This window comes from Tenrec ecaudatus, chromosome 7, assembly GCF_050624435.1.
Source record: "Tenrec ecaudatus isolate mTenEca1 chromosome 7, mTenEca1.hap1, whole genome shotgun sequence".
Lineage (NCBI taxonomy): Eukaryota > Metazoa > Chordata > Mammalia > Afrosoricida > Tenrecidae > Tenrec > Tenrec ecaudatus.
The window spans coordinates 87,957,541-87,977,263 of NC_134536.1; positions in this window are offsets into that span (position 1 = coordinate 87,957,541).

Consider the following 19,723-nt stretch of genomic DNA (forward strand, 5'->3'; position numbering starts at 1 on the left):
GGTGGGGTAGAAAGGGGAAACTGATTACAATGATCTACATATAACCCCTTCCCTGGGGGAGAGACAACAGAAAAGTGGGTGAAGGGAGACATCTGACTGTGTAAGAAATGACAAAATAATAATAATTTATATATTATCAAGAGTTCATGAGGGAAGTGGGGCAGGGTGGGAGGGGGGAAATGAGGAGTCGATACCAAGGGCTCAAGTAGAAAACAAATGTTTTGAGAATGATGATGGCAACAAATGTAAAAATGTGCTTGACACAATGGATGGATGTATGGATTGTGCTAAGAGTTGTATGAGCCCCCAATAAAATGATTTTTTTTAAAGAATGGGTAGAAGAGAGATGTTCTGAAATTGATTGTAGTGATGATAACTCTTTAATTTATATAAACCAATGAATTATGTGGTATGTGGATTATGTATCAATAAAATTGCTACAAAAATTTTAAAAATAATGACTTGGTGCTTGAACTCACCGCAGGTCTACAAGGTTTGTTTATTTTTACTTACTGGCTTCTGATTTGTGGGTTTCTTCACCAGATTTCATCTATGTATAGTTTTCTGCCCTCATCTGGGGAAACCAAAGGTTCAGTCAGGAGTCTCACTGAGCTGGAATAGACACTGAATGCTGGGGATTTTAATCAAAGAAATTTATGTAAGTAGAGTTTGGTAAGGTGGTTGTCTGCAGTGTTTGGTCCCTGAACCCTTAATGTTCCCTGAAGCCTGGAGATGAGCAAATTATTTGAGAATCATTGTAATGCAGATGCGTAAAGAGTGATAACTCATATCTCCCACTCTTGAGTGGATGATATTGACAGAACAAAGAAAAATCCTTTTAATACTAAATTCCTCTGTGCCCTCTTTCCTTCCCCATGGCAGGCCATGGAGCGCCTCAGTGGACAGCTCTCTTCGACTTTTTTCAGATCTAAATTATAGAACACTATAGCCTCTTCATTTCATATCCTCTTTTATGCTTTTTCATCATTGATAAAAATCCTGTTTAATCATTATCAGAGTGATGAGTGAAAACCATTTACTCCCCAGTTATAAGTCATAAAATAGAACTACTCAAAAATATAATGCAAACAATTAAATGGTGATCAAGTGCCCCCTTGTTAGCTATCCCAGCCCTGGGCTAAAGCAGGCTGCCTTTCCTCAGATGCTTATTCAGACACACATGTCCATCAACACTGTTGATTGGCTCTTCAGGGACATCACTTGTCCTGAGGAGCTTCTTCTGTTCATCCAGAGGCCGTCGGGGCAAAGACACGTGCGTGCCTGCTGTGCTGCCTTCCGATGGCCCATGCCGTTAAGAGAGAAGTCCGTCAGGCCGTGTGCTTTCCTTACTCGCCCCAGTTCTCTCCCTCACGAAGGCCAAGCAGACACCGGATCCTGGTCCTCCGCCTCCGGAGAAACCATAAGTAAGATAGAACCAGGTGAATGTTAATAATGCAGGATGGTGTTTTTGGAAATGATCCTGTGAAGTCCCACGCCCTCACTTTAGAAATGGGAGAAACCTAAATAAGTGAGCAGGACTGTGTGGAGAACAAGAGATGGGATAAGAGATGAGGATCTATTCCTTAGGCAGGTGGGTAGTATGTCTAAAATGATGCTTTAGAAAAATTAATGAGGCAATAAAACACCAAATGGACAGGAAAGGCGAGGCATTGAAAGAATAGCTAAAAGGGAATTGCAATACTCTAACAGTGCAAAAAATGTATTAGAATACAGGAGAAGGTAATAAAGGTCATAGTTAATGTGGAAGAAGTAGGAATTTAGTGAAGATGTCAGTCCACAAAACACCTCAGTTTTGTGACCATGTTTGGAAGGAGGGTTAATGATATCATGAAATTGTTCGGTATATATATATATATATATATATATATATATATATATATATATATATATATATATATATATATATATATATTTCAAAAGAACTACTCTGCTGGACACTTAGGATATCACTGAAAATAAGAGATACTAAGTCCTGATCTCATGGAGCTCATGAAAAACAAACAAAACAAAAATAGGAATTGCAGATAAAGATGTAGAAAGAGGAAAAGCATAGATTTTGCTTCAGAATGCTGGAATCGCAGCCAGTGTTTGGTTAGAAAATAAAAGTCAAGCTGGAGGACCAAGGGACCTCGAGGCGAAAGGAAATGAAGAAAGTGCTGTTTACCACGTGCACTACCTTTGGCTCAATATGTCTGCCCAATGGTTCTCTCCACTTTTTAGTTCAACCATGAGGCAAAACAAGAATCTCTGCGTAGTGTTTAGTCTGCCAGTCCAAAGATGGGATGGTTGATTTCACCCAGAGGCACATGGGAAGAGAATCCCGATGGTCTATTTCCAAAATAGCAGCCCCCAAAGACCCTCCAGAGCACAATTCTATCCTGATACAGGAGATGTCCACGAGTTAGAGAACTGTATGTATAGGCAACTAGAACGCTATTTCTCTCCGACTATAAGATCTTTGTTTATTGCTTTACAGTTACCCTTCCATTTTCATTGTCCTTCGACGTGCTTCACTCAGAAGTCAAACTCTGCTCCTCACAGCAAGCCTACTGTTGCCTGGAACCAGGGTCCCCTATTGTACCCCACTCTTGATCGCTTGTTGGTTTCTTCAGATCTTTTTTAGCTTTGCCATTTCCATATATAGGGCAGGGATTTGTGAAAAGGTAGATGATATAACTTTTCATTTCTAAAATCTTTGCGCTGCTAATTTATCACTAACTAGCAACCAGTCTTGTGGAGAAAAGCAGGGCTTTCGACTCCAGTGAAGTTACAGCCTCTGAGAGGCACAGGCTGTCACCATGAGTTGGCATCGATGTGACAGCAGTGAGGTTGAGCAACGAGTCTAAGAATTAATTTACTATTGCCTGGTCCTCAACCCTGAGCTAGATGTCCTGTTTATTTCAGTGTGACAGTCCCTACCTCACATCCACCAAGACTGCTAGCTGTCTGGCTTTCTTTTTGTGTTTTCTAAGGGAGAAAAACAATTTTTTTTTCAGTTAAAAAGCTAAAGTATAGAAACAGTGGGCTGTTTCTCCAGACAGTAAAATGGGTTCCTACATAGATAATAAGTGTCTGGCTTGGCATCTGTCTGCTAAGAAAGAGTATATGAGAATATTTTTAGTACCTTTAATGAGATATCTGTAACCTAGGCATTCTTCAAAAAACAAACAAACCCGAAACAACAAAGCAGGTTCACTGCTATGGAGTTGATTCTCCCTCATAGGTATCCTATAGGATACAGGAGAACTTTTACTATTTTCATCAGACTCATAAATATTGATTGAGGCCCAGGTTAAGCACAAGATGGCACCTTTAGAGCTATGGCTAGAAGTTTTATCCAAACTACTAAACTACTAACTTGGTTAATTTTCAGATTATGTCTGTGTAGGAGCTAGTGGAGAAAAATTAATTCCATTTTATATAAAAGGAAACAGAGGTATGGAGAAGCTAAATGATTTGTACTCAACTATAGAAAATCATTATTTAATAGTAAATTAAATGTAACTTGTATTTATAAGAATGTATGAATAAATGCATACTCAGAATATTATTTTTTCTTCAGCAATAAAAATGAATTCTTATTAGACAATATGTATGCCTTTAGCTCAATTGTTGAAGATTAAGTTGTTAAATACACCCACTGTTCTCACCTCTTCTTTCTTGTATACACCGTGTAATCTGTGGAGAAATGTGAGACTTTGACCTTTTAAAGTGATGATACATTATCCAGCTGCAATGGCATGAGAAATGTTGAGGGAACCAAGTAACAGAATTCCATCAAGAAAGCAGCTCAGTCAGGTAACATGAGCTCTTTCTGAGAGAAGTCCACTTTTTAAATACAGTGGCCACCACAAAGGAATTGTAAGTAACTAATGAATGCGGAAAGAAGCCCAGGGGCAAGCACTCAACTGTTAACTGAAAGACAAATAAAATCTAGTATTCTACTCCCAGAAAGATTACACCAATAGAGTCAACATGAGTCAAAATTGACTCTACAGCACACAGCAACAATGAATAGAGCGTCTTCATTATTACTGGTAAGACGAATTGCTGTCTAATATAAATTTTTCTTCCTTAATAAGAGCTATTTATATGTAAAACCTGCTCTCTGGTACTTTGACATAAAATTAAAACATAAAATTTAAAAACAGTTTCCTTTATCTTTAACTTTAATGAAGCAAACAAGAAAGTGTTTGCATACAGACAGCAGTGATTATTTCAAACTATAAATAGAGAGATAATAATCATAGAAAATAGAGAACACACTTAAATTGGATTATATTCTTAATGATCAATATAATGTTTTTAATCTTTTTATTCTCAAGGATTATAAAATATACATATTTACTGACTTTAATAGTTATTGCAAGGTTAAAATAATCTAAATAAAATTTGCTTTACTGAGTTTATGCCAAAAAGTAGACACATGCATCTTTTTAATTATAGAGAGTTATATTGGCCTCAAAAATCTCCTAATTATAATCATCTTGTTATATAATATGACTCAGCAAAATAAATAACTACAACTTAGCACCAAAGACTTAGAAAGCTAGGGAACAAGAGTTAGACACAATCCCAGGATTGGAACAGCCACGAGGACTTTGATATGGAAAAAATCAGAAGACTTACAGGCAGGAAGGATAAAGCATCGAGAATATCTGTTAATAAGCAGAGGGAGCCTCAGTCCTTAACGGGGTGGAATAGAGGAAGAAACGAGAGAAAGTCAGTTCAATTCTAGATTATAGGCCATAAACTCAAGCACTGAATTACTGATGTCATTCCCTAGATCAGTGGTTCTCAACCTGTGGGTTGTGACCCCTTTGAGAGTTGAATGACCCTTTCACATGGGTCGCCCGAATCATAACAGCAGCAAAAGTACAGTTATGAACTAGCAACAACAATAATCTTATGGTTGGGGGTCACCACAACATGAGGAACTGTATTAAAGGGTCACGGCATGAGGAAGGTTGAGAACCACTGGTCTAGATTTTCTTTCTTGCTCTTGCTTCTCAATATTCTAAGCTATGTTTATATCTATAATCCAGTTATCACCATGTCAGTCCTGACTCTTGCAAAACCCATGTGTGTTAAGATAGAATTTGCTTCATGGGGCTTTCAATGACTTGATTTTCTGGATGTAGACCTCCTGGGTTTTCTTCCTGTGCTCCTCTGGGTAGATTCTAACCTCTAACTCTCTAGCTGGCAGCCAAGTGGAGTAACTGTTTGCCACTTTCAAATATTTCGATTCAGTTTATTTTATGATTTTTTGGAAGGTAAAAGCCAAAACCAAGCCCATTGCCACTGAGTCCGTTCCAACTCCTGACAATCCTTTGGGATAGAATAGAATTGCTCCTTAGGTTCCCCCAATATATATGAGGACAGCTGCCTCATCTTTCTCCCTTGGACTAACATGTGTAGTTGAACTGGACATTATCATTTTTCAAAGGCCTCTAAGTGATTCTAATGCATATCCAAGGGTGAAAAACCTTGGTCTAATTGAATATGTGCCTTGCCAGAATTGGAATTTGCACAAAATCAAGTCTTATTTTTTCTGCCTCAGATATCCAATTAGCCACCAGGTCTTGCGAGGCTATCACAAGAAATTTTCTTACGATATGAGGTTCTATGAGCATGTCTGTTTCCAAGGCCTTGTTCAGGCTTCCCTACATTTCTCAGCTTGATTTTGGTGCTTATACCCTTCTCTGCATAACAGCAAAGATTTTCTAAAAACAAGTATGAGCATAGAATTTCTTTATTTAAATCATTTAAAATGTCCCATTTTTTACAGAACAAAGTTCAAGTTCTACAGCATGTCACACATAACCTCCACACGTTAGCCTGCACTAGCCATTTGTCTGACTGTGGTCTCTGAAACACCCAGTCGTATTAAGCTATCTACAGAGTTTATTATGCGGCAGACCTCTAAAGGGCCATCAGATGTTCAAAATACTGGGTTATTTTTAAACCTTGAACAGCAAAGTGAGCTACCGGCATATAAAGGAGGCAAAATATGAAGTCTAGCATGGAGGAATATTGAACAACTCATCAGTTCACACAGTTATGTGATACAAGGCATATTTCTTATTATAACAAATAGAAATGGAAAATAATAATTCTGGGAAGACTTACCTAATTGTTTCATTCTTGGCTAAAAATAGAGTAAGGAAAATTACACAACCATACACACACAGAGATACACACAAATCACCTGAATATAATTTCTAACAAGGGCTTATGGCTCGCATGTTTGGGTATAAAATTAATTTCAACTATGTAGCTTGAAGATATCAAGGTTGGTAAGGCCCCTTAGTATCTGCCAAAGAGGGGTGACTGACAAATCTTCTCTGCAGAGTTTCACTTTAAGCTAGGTTTCCAACTAATGTTGTCTGCTTTTAACTTCAATTCAGTCAGGGCCCAATGAAGCAATATTGGAATAGTGTTGAATTTGTAAAATTTGGTTAAAGCATAATGATAACCAGAACAAGGAAATATTGAGTCAATACCTTACAATGGGAGATTCAGGAGAGATGCCTTGCGTCCTTTGAGGAAACCAGTGTGGGAAACCGGATGATTGCCAGGAACCGTGGAGCATGGAAGCAGCATGGTTGTTTTTGACTCTTCCAATGAAGGAATTTGCTTGCTGTGCCACATGCATGCTGTCCTTATTTTCTGAAAGGGAGGTTAAGCTTCTTGCAGGGCATAAATCCATAATTTTTTCTGTTCCCGTTATCTTTCCAGTTCACAACAAACTCCAGTCCATTCCTATTTTGATTCATCAGCCATGACGAAACCAGGAAGAAACCATTCAAACCCCTACTTCAAACCCAGCAATGGAGTTTTTTTCCTATATATTAATTAGAACAAAATAAAACAATAGTAAATTCATTTAAGGAGTTAGGCTGACAGGCTAGGATCAGCAGGGAAATAACTTTCACTTTCCTATCAGCAGCCTCTTTGGACTAGCTGGGAGGGTCAGGCAAGGCTGACTCTTTGCAATTTTTGCTTTTCCCACATGGCCCTCCTATTTGGGAGTTAGTCAGACTTCTTTAAATGGTTAATACAGAAACCTAGGTGAATCTTATTTTATTGGTAAAGGAAGATGCTGATTCAGTACATCTGGTGCAGAAATCATTAAAATCAGGAACCAAACGAGAATGAACCGGCTTGAAGCCCTAGTATTTGGGCAAGGCCAGCCCTGAATGTGGACTTTTCCCTCTTCCCTCCCATCCTTACAAGTCCGATTCCTAGGACATTAGTAATGTCAGTGGCATATAGCAGAAGTGACTTAGCACACCTCAGCAAAACTTTCAAATTTCCTTCCTTGGATCTCTACTCTGTCTTCAGCTGAATTTCATCTCCTGTTAACTAGAACCTTCATTTCTGTCCTTCACCATCCCTTGAAAAGGAGATCTAAAAATAAACAAGTAGTTTAGCACTTGATTGCGAACTTTTAGATCAGTAGTCTGAACCCACCAGCTGTTCCGTGGGAGAAAGGTGTGGCAATTTACTTTGGTATAATAAATTAATTAAAAACAATATTTGCCATAAATAAGATAATTCGAATGGAGATTCAGCCATGCAACTGACAAGCAAGTCGCCAGATAGTCAAACCGCATTGAGATGAGGATGTCAGAAAGATCTTGACTGAAAGCAAGGAATGTCAGAAAGATGTCCACACCAATGTGAAGAATACTCAGCTGTGTTCGTGGGGAGCACAAACATGGGGGAGTAGTTTGAACTAACAAGGGGCTGTTGCATGGTTTCAAAGAAGGCACGCTGTACATCATGAGTATATCTTTGCACTGTGTTTATTCAATCTGTATGCTGAGAAAATAATCTGAGAAACAGTTGTAGCAAGAAGAGTTCTGTATCAGGCTTGGAGAAAGGCTCATTAACAAACTGTGACATGCAGATGACACATTTTTGCTTGCTGAAAATAAAGAGGAATTTATGTACTTTTTCATGAAGATTAAAGAATCCAGCCTTTGCTGTGATTACAACTTAATATAAAGAAAACAAAAATACTCACAGCTGAACCAATCATGTTTAGTCTCCTAAGCACGTGCCCATCCTAAAAGTAACCCTGAGCGAGACACAAGGGCACAGGGTGTGGCAGAATGAGCTCTCCTCCGAAAAGCGATCAACTTTCTGGATACTCAAAGACACTAAAGAACAAGACACTGCAGACATGTTTTCGAGTATAAGCCAATGCTCCCACTCCATATTGGACTAGATCATAGTGAAAAGAACATGGTACTTGAGCTTTCTCTAGAATAATAGCCATCGAACTTTAATGAGCCAACTACACCATCATTCTCTTCCTGGAATCTTCTCTAAAATAAAAATAAGTAACACGCATTCATCCTTTGCCAAGTATGAAACAATTTTGCATATAGAACTTCAAAATAATTGAAAAATGCTGCCTACAATAATAATTTGAGCTAGCTCTGACTCAACTACCCACAGCTTCATGCATCTAATGAACTGCATCTTCATACCACTTTCTTCCTTTAGCACCCCGTTCTCTAACACTCCCCAACATTTTTACCCAGTCCCTTCCTTTTCTCCATTATTATACAGCACAATATCATTCATTGAAGTCCCTAAATCATTCCCTTTATAACACCTATGAAAGTTCCTACGCATTGAGTCTCCTGACTTCAAACTAATTGTAATGGGAGAAGTTTTTCTTAAATACTTACTTCAGCATATAAATTATAGACAATTTAGTGAGAGGGATTACGTACAAAATAAGCATCAGAAACTGTCTTTTAAAAAAATTACACAGGTCTCAATTAGGTACTTAACTACAAAAAAAATGTGAAATCAGTTGAAATTCTATTGTAGAGTCTGGTAAAATGTAATAACCATTTCCTTCATGTTTTGAAATCTAAACTAGATTTTAATTGATAGTGATTAAGAAAAATGTATATTGTTATTATAATAGCTTTCTTGATTTACATAGTTTAATATAGAATGGAGAGTTTCAAAGAAAGGAAACTCTAATGAGACTTAGATTTGCTTTGATTTGATCCCATTGCTCTAAGTGTCCTGTCATAGTTCTGAATGTTCTGCGGGTTTGGGCAACCAACACCAGAAGCCATTGTCATTGAATCTCTTCCAGCCGATGAAGCTGTGGTAGAACGGAATAGTACAGTTTCCAAGGCTGTCATCTGTCTAGAAGCAGATAGCCACCTCTTTTTCTTACAGAGTGGTTGGTGGGCTTGATCCACCAAACTTTTGGTTAGTAGCTGATCTTTTTAACTGTTGCATCACCAGGGATTTTTGTTTTGAGTCAGCAGCAATGAAAAACTAAAGCTCTGCCTGTTAAATGACATTATTCACTCCATAAAATATTCATAGCTAATTGCATTTATTCTGATATGCGGTGGTACAGAATGGTGGATGAATTAGCTATTATGTAATTTCCCTTCAACATGAATCTAGATTATAGCTTCCCAAACTTATTTGGCTAACGGCTACTTTTTCAGGAAAAAAGATATATTACTCATGCTCCCATGGCAATTAAAAAACGTTTGTACTATGAGCTATAACCCAGGAAAAAGTATAGGTATTTGATTTTGCACCCCCAGGAAGCGGTATCACCTTCTTGAGGAAGCATTGATCTAGATTAAATCTTGCTCCATCTATGAAGGCAGTGCCCAGTTTGAAATCCTTTGCACATGAATGCCATGAAGGATTTTTTTTTTTCAATTTGGGGATTCCTTTACAGCAACTTCACAGACTATCAGTCTTTAAGAAGTTTGGGAACAAGGTTGAAGGGCAACCTGCAATATCCTGCTGCACAAGTGCTTGTTGCTTGTACTTAGATGTCTAGCAATCTCTCACTTCTTAGAGCTTCATGTCTTGTGAGGATTTTCACAGAACTTCATTGACATCAATGACTCCATTCACAACCCATTCTCTTTTCACAAACTCCAAAACGATCATGTTGGTCCAAGACATTACTCTATCTCATCATCATGCAACAATGAGATTCAACTGTTGTGGTTGTTTCTGATCCCTGGCAACCCTATATCTACAGCAAAATGAAGCACGGCCCTGTCCCGTGCCATCCTCAAAACAGTTTGCGTGCATCAGCCCTTTGTTGCCGCCACGGTGTCAATCCAGCTCCTTGAGGGCCTTCCTCTTTTTCTCTGCTCTTCACTTGATCAAACATGATGTCCTTCTCCACCGTCTGGTCTCTCCTGACAACTTGTCCACAGTATGCAGGATGGAGTCTTGCTATCCTTGCCTCTAAGGAGCATTCTGGCCTTACTTCTTCCAAGACAGATCGATTTGTCCTCCAGAAATCCATGGTATTTTCAAAATCCTTCTCCAGCACCATAATTCCAATGCATTAACTATTTTTTAGTGTTCCTATATCAATATCCAACTTTTGTATACATATGAGCAATTGAAAATGCCATGGCTTGGGTCTAGGGTTAGTCCTTAAAGTAACATCTTTGCTTTTCAATACTACAAACATATCTTGTACAACAAATAGACCTCATGTAGCTTGTCTTTTGATCACTTGGCTGTTGCTTCTATGATCATTGATTGTGGGTCCCAGTAAGATGTAATCCTGACAACTTCAAGCTTTTCTCTATTTATCATTATGTTACCTATTGGTCCAATGGCCTACTTGATTCCATTCTTGAGCCTTTAAATTCATTCTCCACACAATAGTCAGAGAAATCTAAAAATATTGAAGATGCTATATCCAGGTATGTGTTTTAAGATTATTTAATGGCTTTCTGTTACCCTTAAAATAAAGTCCAAACTTCTCAGAAAAGAGCCCTACATTAACTGGTCCCTGCCTACTCATCTGGCCTCAGCTCAGATAGTTCTCCCCTTGCCAGCTGTGTTCAAGATACCCTGGCTTTCTCTCTGTTCCTTGTACATATCACGGTGGCTCTAATTTCAGATTCCCTTCACCCAGAATGTCATTTATTTATACAGTAAAGGCTATGGAATATATTTAGAAGATTATCTAAATTCAGAAATACACAGTGGACTCTTCAAAACCCTTTGGAATGTTAACATGTTAAAAACGTTGTTTTGGTATTAAAAGTTAACCTAGTGCACAGAATTGAGGAATGTTTTCTAATTTAATAATACCTCCATTATCTTGAAGGAAATACTGGCTGAATTACTTACTAGATATACCAGTTTAACATGAATACAATTAGGGACCACAGGATGACAAAACACATGTTACTATTTCCAACAGAACAGATTCAATTCCCAGTGCCGTATTCCTTCATAGGCAGCTGAATCCTTTCCCTTTTGACCAATTTACTCCTCTTTTTATTTATAACTCAATCCCCTTTTTAGGTTTCCTGCTCCATATTGCCTTTGATTGTTAAGGTTGAAACTTAGGAGACCCATATATTGGCTGCAAAGCTATATTCCTAGTTCCATCCACAAAATGAACTGTAGATTCTCATGTTCTTCAGAATAGAGTACCTACATGACAAGCCAACCTCTCTCTCTTGTTAATGTCTTTCCTAAAATGTATTGTCTTTACAGAATAAAGTAAGCTATGACAGTAACTAGCATCTTGATAACTCTCAGGAGTAATATTTAGTTGATATAAGATGCAGACACACAGCTTAGGGTCAATTATACAAGGCTCACGTATCACAAGGATAAAGAAAGAAGTCAATGTACAGCTAGCAACTGAGAAATGAGAGTCACATCAGACTTAACAGAAGCTCAACTGCCCCCTTTCAAGGCAAAGTTGTATACCACAAAACATAAATAAATCTAAAACTAGAGTGACTACACTTAACCTAGTCTGAGCATGTACCAGTAATCCCCATATCTGAACTAAGCATACCCCCTCAATCTCAGTTTTCTAGCATGTAATATTATCAGAGAACATTAGGCCTAGGTGTGGTCTTCCTCCATCCCTTGCAGCCATCTCAGGCCCACACAATCTGATCCACATATTTCCCTGAATTTAAAACTGCAGAGCTGGGACAAATTTTGTTGCACCACTGTCTACAATTTTTCTAGTGACAGGTATTTGAGTAGTTACCAAATCAATCCTATAAAGTGTTGTTGTGCTTAAAAACACCTTCTCCCCAGTAAAAGGAAAAAATAAGGAAAAGTGAAATATAGAAAGAAAAACAAGAATTCATCCTGTTAGAAGAATATTTTATATTTTCTTATCAGTGTCTGTAATTTTATAGCCCATGTAGGAAGCGTAGATGTTAAAATGAATTTCAATTAAAATTAAGCCAAGTGCAGGAGTCTTTTAACGACAAACATCATATTCCCTCCCCACCTTGTTGTAACTTGCCATCCAATGGATACTTTATTTTACCCTAGAAGAGCAGAGCAGAACTGCCCCATAGGATTTCAAGGTTGTGACATTTCAGAAACATCTAGCCAGGCCTATTTGCCAAGATGCCTCTGGGTGAGTTCAACTCACCACCTTTCAGCTCTTAGTCAAACAGCTAATTGTACCACCCAGGGACTCCTATTCTCTATTGAGACATGCTATAACTAAATTAGAGTTTAGTTTCATTTGACTTGTTATCTGCTTTTCTTAAAAAGAGATGGATGATGAATTATTGATCCCTAGATACTAAGAATTTTATCAGCAACTTGGGTGAGAAGAACTTGATTTCATATTAGGAATGTCATAGGAAATCATATGATGTCATACAGAGGGCCATGATTCCAGATTATGGATAGACTCCTGGCTTGGCTAATTAAGAGTTTTGTTCACAGATAAAGTTTAGAGTATTGTACTTTAAGGGACGTGTGATAGTTAGGTTCTGTGTCAACTTGGCTCAGTCAGGGAAGGTCTGGTAATCCCATGATGTGATCTAACACAATGTAATCAATTCCATGATGAGCTCTGCTGTGAGCAGCCTGAAGTTGTAAGATTAGGATAGAATGTAACTGAAGGCAAGATTCCCTGGCAATGTGGTCAACTCCGACTTAATTAGACTCTCTGGAGAGCTTCTCCTCTCCTTGCTCATCTAGATCCTACAATTGGTTCATTGAGGTATGAGACTGCCTGCAGACCCTGAGACCATTGGAGAAACATGATTTGCTGATCTTGGATTTATCTTCCTCTGCATCCACCAGCATGGTCTTCCAGCTTTATTTTCCTACTTCCTAGTTCATCAACTCTGGCAGTTATATGAGTCAGAAAAACCCTCCAGCTTAATATTAGACCCACAACTAAAACTTGACCAGCCTCACCCATTTTATGCAACTGTGTGAGACACTTTCCATAATATAAATGTATTTCTTTATATAGATAAGTATATTTGTGTGTATATATATACATATATATATTCACACACACATAAATTTCACTAGATTTATTTCTCAAGGGAACGCAGGGTGTTACTCTTTGCCATAGTATTTTCAACCCTCTCATAATGCACGCTCAAGTTAGATTGTGAATAAGTAAGATTGAAGAAGAATCTATGTAATTGAATTATGGTTTTGGTTAAGAATATTGAAAATATCATCATGGCCAAAGGAACAAACATATCTGTCAGGGAAGTACAGCCAAAATGCTCCTTCGAAGAGAGAATATCTTTGTCTCATGTATTTTGGACATACTGTCAGGTGAGACTAATCCCTGGAAAAGGGCATCATGCTTGGCAAAGTACAGGATCATCAAGAAAAGAGGAAGATTCTTAATGAGATTGACTGAGACAGTGGCTACTCAATGGACTCAGACATAACAGTGCTTGTACAGATGGTGCAGGACCAGACAGTATTTCATTCTGTCAGACCTAGGGTCACTATGCGTAAGAAACAGCTCAACGGCACCTAAAAAAAAACAGCCATTGGTATTTTTAAACAATGTTTAGACATTAGTTTTTTAAACAAAACAGCACCTAAAAAATTCCAATTTGGAATCTTAGCAATCTGTAAAACTGTCCCACAGTGTTTCTAAGACAGGAATCTTTATGGAAAGACATCCAGTGGTTAGATACTGAGCTGCTAATCACAACACCAGCAGTTTAAACTCATAAAAATTTGCAATTTCAGAAACCTCAGGCAGCAAATATATTCTGTAATCTATAGGGTTACTATGAGTCAGCATTGGCTTGATGTCAGTCAGTTTATATTTTAAAGAAGCGGATTGCCAGTCCTGATAGCATACTGGTTACATGTTAGGTTATTAATCTCAAGATGAACAGTTTGAAATCACCAGTTGCTCCACAGAAAAGAAGAAGAGATTTTCTACTCCTATAAAAGGTTTCATTCTTGGAAAACCACAGGGCCAGTTCTACTCTCTCCTGAATGATCACTGTGAGCTGGAATTGATTCAATGGCAGGAAGTTTGATTTTCGTTTTGAATGGAGAGTTCAAATATCAACTTTTGGGTTAGCAACCATGTGCTTAACTAGTACACCACCACTTTTCTTAAGAATCGAAATTTGACAAATTTGGAATTAAGCACAGTTTACAGCTCTTTTCCCATTATTGGAGTACAAGAAGTTTGAATATGTTTGTGTTGTCAGGCAAACTGAATGATTCCCTCCCCTACTAGTTAAAATGTAGAAAATCAGACTGTATCAGAATATGAGAAATTTACTCTTTAAAGTAACAGGAAAAACCAATGATTCTACGAGTTTCCTGGGTTCAGAACATCTTCATGGAGGAAAAAAATCTAGATGAATTATTCCACCCGTATCCATTACTACATCTAAGACGCTAAAACTGTACTGAATATAATAGAAAAGTGGAGACTGGTGTCGAGGAAGATAGGTTTGAAAAGGAAAGTTAAAGAATAGCAGAAATAAATACAGAACCCTAGCAGAATCTCAGAAATCAGTACTAGCTTACTTTTATGATTTCTATGCTGTTGAACATAAATTGAAAAGGCAGAAAAGTATGTTCTCTGATTGCATGTCTTAAAATTTTTAGAAATCTCTCATCTCTTAACTGAAGCAAGAAGTTGCAGCCAATGCCAAGAGAATGTCTCTAGCTATGGCCAGGACCAGAGGGACAGCTTCCAGACTCCGGCTTCGACAGTGAGCCATACTTTTGACTTTGCTGAGGAACGCGTAGGGAAGTGTGACCAGGAAGTTGCTAGTGTGCCTAGGACAGACTCACAGATTATAAAACACAATGCCATAGTCTTTCATAGTGAGAGCAACTTCCTCCGGGATTTCAGCCTCTGGATCTCTTGCATAGGTATTTATTAAAAAAAAAAACAAAAAAAAAAACTCTGCTCACAGGCTAATATAAGGTGAAGGTATTATTAATCCTGTGAGTGGTGTTTAGAAAAATCAAATGCCCTGGCTTAAAGTGCCACTAAAGAAATTTGTTTAGAATACTTCAAATTTAGAAACAATGGGAAAATCTTCTACATGTAAAGTAAGGGAAATAGGGTTATTTGTTGATTCAACTGAAATAATTATAGAAAAGATAGTGGTGTAGTTCAGCCTTGCAAATATTTTTACATGAATTCTGCAGAAACATTGCCGTATTTTCCTTTAGCATAATCTTATAGCTGTTTCACTATTTTTGATACCATGTGATACATTTTGTCTCCTTGTGTGAAATTCTAGCTCTGAAATTTGGAAACAAAACACACGTGGTCATGTTTTAGCTCAGGTATTTGCCATCATTGGTATTTTTTGAAAACCTCTTGTTATTTTTGTTAGAACACAGTGAAGGAATCCTGAATGTACAAATATGCTTGATACAATTGATGTATGGAGTATTATAAGAGCTGTAAGAGCCCCAATAAAATATTTTTCTTTTTAAAAGACTCAGGAAAAATGTGTATCAGGGTTATATATTTTCATCATAATTATCTAATATGTATGCTAAGCAAATAATCTGAGAAGCTGGAGTGCAGCATCAGGATTGTAGGAAGGTTTATTAACAATCTGTACTATGCCTATGACACAATCTTGCTTGCTGAAGACAAAGAGGTTTGAAGCACTGGCTGATGAATATCAAGATTAGAACATTCAGTATGGATTACACCTTATCATAAAGAAAACCAAAATTCTCACAACTGGACCACTATACAATAGCCTCACAAATAAGGAAAGATTAAAATTGTCAAATATTTCATTTTACTTGTATACATAATACCAATGCTCAGAAAATATGCAGGAAATCAAAGGATGATGCAGTGGGTAAATCTCCAAAATACCTCTTTGATGTGTTAAAAATCAAGGACTTCACTTTGAGAACTAAAGTGTGTCTGGCCCAACCCATGATAGTTTCTATTGCCTTTTATACAAGTTAAATATCAACAATGTATAAAAAAGACCGGAGTGGAATTTATGCCTTTGAATCATAGTGTTGGCAAAGAATACTGGATTGCCAGAAGAATGAATAAATTATCTTGAAGACATGCAACCAAAATTTTTCATGGAAGTGAAGAGGGCAAGACATCATTTCACATCCTTTGGACATGTTGTCAGGTGGGACCAGTGCAGGGGAAAGACAGAATACTTGGTAAAGTAGAGGTTCCGTGAAATAAAGGAAGCCTCGAATAAGGTCTACTGACAGTGGCTACAACAATGGGGTCAAATATACAGGTGTGAAGATAGCATAGACAGATAGCATAGTGTCTCATTCTGTTCTGTTGGTCATAGGATTGCTGAGTCAGATCTGACTGGAAGGTATTTAATAACAACAAGCTAAACAATACCCTCTTGAAGCACTCTCTACCTACAATTGCTATCAAGTCAGCTATGAGTCATGGTAACTCCATTGGTCAGAGTAGAACTGTGTTCCATTGGGATTTCAATACCTGATTTTCAACAGTAGATACCTAGATTTGTCTTCTGAGATTCCTCGGAGTAGATACAAACCTCCAAACTTTGGATTAGCTGCTAAGTATTATTAACTGTTTGGATCACCCAGGGAGTGCCATGACCTTATTTTTAAGATTTAAAGTTAGTAGAAATGAAACACTTAAAAATCAAAAGACTTGTATCTGTATAAAATGGTGATGTTTTTTATACATTATGCTAACATTAGACACAAGAAAACACTAAATAGAAAAACATTAAATCAGGCTATAAATGATACAAGACTATGGGGGGAAAGCTGTTTGTTCCTTAGGCAAATGGGACAGGACCACCACCTTTCATGGCTCAAGGTCGTGGAAGTGTGCTGATAGCTCTACCACAGGAGTTAATGATGCAGCTGTGGCCTGTCTTTCCATCCGAGATAAACAGACACTTTGTCCTGGCAGGGACCAAAGAAAGCAGAATCTGCAAAGATATTATTCCTTCATTTTCCCAAGCCTCATCCTCCCCTTTGTCTTTGAACAACCTGGCTTAATGAATTAATGTTTCTTTGTAGGTATCAAGAATTGCAAACTGCCCTTTATGTAATCCTGGCACAAGCATGACCTAAACACTATAGAAGCCTTCTTGTTGTAATAGAGCTCTGGATCCTGGAGTGTCTTCCTGCAGGGTCCCCCGCACCCTAACTTTTGTCCATCTCTTTTGTTTATAAGTTTTCTCCTTGCACATCATACCCTTTCAAAACTGTTCGATTTGTAAGATAAGGGTCAGCCTCTGCATTATGTTACACAAGACAATGATAATTTCTTTTTTAAAAATCAATATATACAAAAGAACCTATACATCGAAATGTGTGTTGTCTTCCTCAAAGTAGTCGCCCCTAATGACATGTGTATAAGAGAACTTCAAAACATTTATAGAAAAATTCCATTATCTGGTCATTCAATTTTCCACAAATTTTTGGAAGTCCCCTAATATATAATATACTATTAATAATAAAAAACATATTTATAACTTTTTCTAACTGCTGCCAGAAACTACCTTAAAAGCAACAAGAAAATCAGTTCAATTAGGCCTCTACTCAGGCTCTCCCTCAATGCAAGAACCCTTTATTCTAATAACCTGACATTCCGTGATGCTCACCTTCCCAACATGACCACTGAAGAAAAGGTGGATACATAAAATGTGGTAAAGACAGCTGATGGTGCCTGGCTATTAGATGATATGGCATCTGAGGTCTTAAATGCTTGAAGTTAAACAAGCAACCATATAGCATGGAAGCAACAAAGCCCACATGGAAGAAGTAAACCAGCCTGTGTGATCATGCGATATTGATGGGATCAGACATCCAAAGAGCCAAAACAATCATATCAATGCGAATGAGGAGAGTTGGAGTGGAGAACCAGGGCCCATCTGTAGACAACTGAATAATCCCCTCACAGAAGGGTCACAAGTAAGAAACGAGTCATCCAGCGTGCAGTATAGCACCAACAAAACACATTACATTCCTCTAGTTCTTTAATGCTTCCTACCCCCACTATCTTGACCTCAGTTCTATCTTACAAATCTGAGTAGTCTGGAGCATGTACCTTGGTATTGATAAGAGCCCTTGACACACAGACTAAAGGGCAGACAAATCCATCAGGAACAGTTATGGGAGTAGTGATACCATGAGGTTATAGGGAAAGTGGGGGGGAAAGAGGTAAAAAGGGAGAACAGAGCTTAATGGTCTATATATAACCCCTGCCCCCAGGGGAACAAACTACAGAAACATGGGTGAAGGGAGACAGCAGTCGGTGTAACATATGAAAATAACAATAATTTACAATTTATCAAGGGTTCACAAGGGTGGGGGAGGAATAGGAAAAACAAGATCTGAAACCAAGGGCTCAAGTGGAAAGAAAATGCTTTGAAATGATGATGGCAACATATGTACAAATGCATTGACACAATTGATATATGAATTGTGATAAGAGTTGTATGAGACCCCAATAAAATGATTTCTAAAAAGAAAAAAAAAAGGAAAATCCTAGAAAGCAGCCAAATGGAAAGCAAACAAGATTCTGGATGATAGTTCAGCAGGACTCCTGGTCAACTACCAGTCCCCATTGGTTTTCCTATCAGTGAACCATCTTTATAGTAGTAACGTGGAGATATTTGAGATGACTGCAGCCCCAACTGACACCACAGAAGACAAATCTGACTCTAATCTCAATTTGCTATGGTTCTAAGATTGATTACTCAATCCTCAGGATTTAATATCCTCATTTTAAAATTGCAGATAAAGCGGGTGAATAAGCAAATGTGATGAAGAAAGCTGATGGTACCCGGCTATCAAAAGATATAGTATCTGGGGTCTTAAAGGTTTGAAGGTGAACAAGCAGCTATCTAGCTCAGAAGCAACAAAGCCCACATGGAAGACGCACACCAACCTGTGAGAGCATGAGGTGCCAAAGAGATCAGTTATGAGGCATCAAAGAACAAGAAATCATATCATTGTGTGTTCATCTCCATGATACGATCGCTGAAGATAAATGGGTGCAAAAGCAAATGTGGCAAAGAAAGCTGATGGTGCCCAGCTATCAAAAGATATAGCATCTGGGCTCTTAAAGGCTTGTAGGTAAACAAGCAGCCATCTAGCTCAGATGCAATAAAACCCACATGGAAGAAGCACACCAGCCTGTGTGATCATGAGGTGTCGAAGGTATCAGGCATCATCAGAACAAAAAATCTTACCCTAGTGAATGAGGAGGGGAGTACGGAGTGGAGACCCAAAACCCATTTGTAGGCCACTGGAGATCCCCTTGCAGTGGGATATCGAGGAGGAGATGAGCCAGTCAGGGTGCTATGTAGCACAGATGAAAAATACAACTTTCCTCTAGTTCCTAAATGCTTCCTTTCTCCCTCCCCCCCCACCCATCATGATCCCAATTCTACCTTGAAAG